The following is a 2,800-nucleotide window of genomic DNA, read 5'->3' as shown; positions in this document are numbered from 1 at the left end:
TGCTGTTCTAATTGAATCCCCGGTTTCTGAGAGTGGGTACCACTATTCCCACAATGGTCTGAGCTGGAAAAATCCAAGTCACCTTTGCTTCCTTCTCTGATGTGCATTCAGGCCCTCTCCAGCCCTATCCATTGCACCCCTTGGACTCTTCCTCACCTGTCCCCTCCTCTCCTTGCTGCCAGATGTGGCCTGGCCCCTCATTCTGCTCTCCTGTCTTAGCAGCAATAGGCCCTACTAGCCTCCCTACCCCTCTAGGCTCTTCTCTCTCTCCTTTCAATTTCCCTCTTTCTCCTGCCCCCTCATTCAGTCTATCAGCAAGACCTGTTGGCTCTCTTTAAATACATCCCCAGACTGCCCAGCGCCCCCGCCTCAGGGGACTTTGCCTCTCTTTAGGACCACAGCAATCGGCTCACTCCTGGTCCCCTAGGATTCTCCTGAGTGGTCAGGCAATTTCAGCTCTCTGCCTTACTCAGAAACTTCCAGGAGCTCCTCATGCATACAGAAGAAAATCCAAACCACTTTCCCTGGCCTTCAAAGTCCTGTATGATCTGGCTCTGCCAACTTCTCTGACATCAGCCCCCTCGCCCCTGCTCCCACCCCTGCACCACACCCATGGCGCGCCTGGAAGGCTCCCCCAGTCTCTGCGAGGCTGGCTTCCTCCAGGAGTGCAGGTCTCTGCTCCAACATCCCTTGCTCAGAGAAGCCTTCTCTGACCCTCCAACTTAAATCATTCTTGCGTGGTCTTTATCACTCTCTCTTGCTTTATTTTTTCTTCATAGCACTCTTCACTATCTCAGATTAGCTTCTTTATAAGTTTTCTTGTTTACTCCGGTCTCCTCCCCTGGAATGAAATGTCGTGAGGTCAGGGACTTCAACTTGCATGCCCAGCAGCTTCCACCATGCCTGGGTTTACATGTTGGGTTTCAGTAAACAGGGAAGGAGGGAATGAATAGTGTCACTTGAAGTGACTCCTGAGAGTGAAGCTATGCACATGTCAGATCCTGATAAAGGCTTTTCTTTGCCCTTCAAGGTTTCAAAATCTGCCCCAAACATTTTTTATATTCTTATATTGCAGAATGTCCCTTTCTACCATTTGTGGTCTGTCCAAAGTGGGCTTCATGTTGTTAGCCCCCTCCCTCTGATCTTTCTGTTTGTACCAGTTGCCCTAACCAGCAAGGCAGTCCCCTCATATCCTCAGTTCCTCTCAAAATAAAGCATAGCCCCCATCTCCTTTTCTGTAAGGGGGATGTTTTTCCTGCCTGAGATGCTCTTTTTACTCTGAATTTTCACAAGACTTGTCTCTTTTATGCTATAATTTACAGCCCTGTACCTTCCTGGTACTAGAGTCACTCACGACATCCTCAGCATCTATCATCTGCCTCAGAGTAGGCACCCAATAAGTATTTGTTAAATGGAAAAATATAGTTTTTTTCTCTTTTTAAACTGTAAACATCATAGAAGGGTCTGTTTTATTTACCTGGGTAACCTCCCCTAGCATCGAATTTGCTGAATGACAGTATCTTATTTGCTGAATGAATGAAAGTCATTATTCCCAACTCCAGGGTATAGTCAACTCAAATAACTAGTAAATCTCTCTATTGTATGGAGAATCCTTTGCCATTCCTCCTGTCTTTGGGCACATTGCTTTGTTTACATCCCTGTGAATATGATGTTCATTGTAACAACACTAGCCACTGATGACTGTGGTAGTCAGAATTCTAAGATCATTTCCCAATATTCCTAGTCCCTGGTGTACCCGTATGTTTTGCCAGTTTTTCAAACATTAATCTAGGTACTGCTGTGCATGAGTTTTGCATATATATTTACGGTACCAAATCAGCTGACCTTAAGATAGGGAGCTTATTCAGATGGGCCAGACCTAATCACTGGGGTCCCATAAAAGCAGAGAGTTTTTTAGTCTGGTCACAAAAACAGAATTCAGAGAGTTGAGGCATTAGGGAATTGGAAGCTCAAAATCTCTCTGCTGCTGACTTTGAAGATGGAAGGGACCATGTGATAAGAAATGTGGGTGGCCCCCATATGACAGCCAGCAAGGAAATGAGGACCTCAGTCCTATAACCACAGGGAACTGAATTCTGCCACCAGTACAGGAGCTCAGAAGCAGATTCTACTCAGCCTCATATGAGAACCACACCTTAGTCAATACCGGGATTTCAACCTGGTTGGATCCTGAGTGGAGAACCCAGCCATGCTGTGCCCAGATTAGGCATCTACAGAAACTTTGTGACAATAAATTTATGTTTCTTTAGGCTGCTAAGTGTGGCAATTTGTTACACAGAAACAGGACACTGACACAGAGATGATGATGAAGGGAAAGAGAAGCAAAGGACTGGAGGAAGGAAAGAGCACAGGGATTCGCTGCACAGGCTTTTCCTGCTCCATGTTCCAGAGCAGCTGCATGTCTTCATTCTGTCCTGGCCACTCGGGCATCCTCTAGAAAAGAGGAGTCAGATATGACTAGTGAACAAATGTCTTCTTTGTATCTGGGTTTCTCTTTTAGGCTTAGAACAGAGGCACGATGTCTTTTTCTACCCATCCCCCCTCTAATAAGTGCACTGACCTGAAACAATTGGCCTTAAAAAATAAAAATAAGTAAGCAGCCCACAGAGCCCTAGCAGGCGGCATTAGCATTCTCCAGTCTCCCTGGGTTGTGTCCTGAGAGTCTCAAAGAAATGAATCTGATTATTAGTCTACTGCCAGGGATGCTCCTGACAGCTCCTCCTCCCCACTGCAGCTGCCAAGCCAGGTGTCACGAAGCTGATGGCTCCTCGCGGTGGGA

The sequence above is a fragment of the Microcebus murinus genome, chromosome 4 (assembly GCF_040939455.1).
Source record: "Microcebus murinus isolate Inina chromosome 4, M.murinus_Inina_mat1.0, whole genome shotgun sequence".
Taxonomy (NCBI): domain Eukaryota; kingdom Metazoa; phylum Chordata; class Mammalia; order Primates; family Cheirogaleidae; genus Microcebus; species Microcebus murinus.
Note: the sequence above shows the minus strand (reverse complement) of the source record.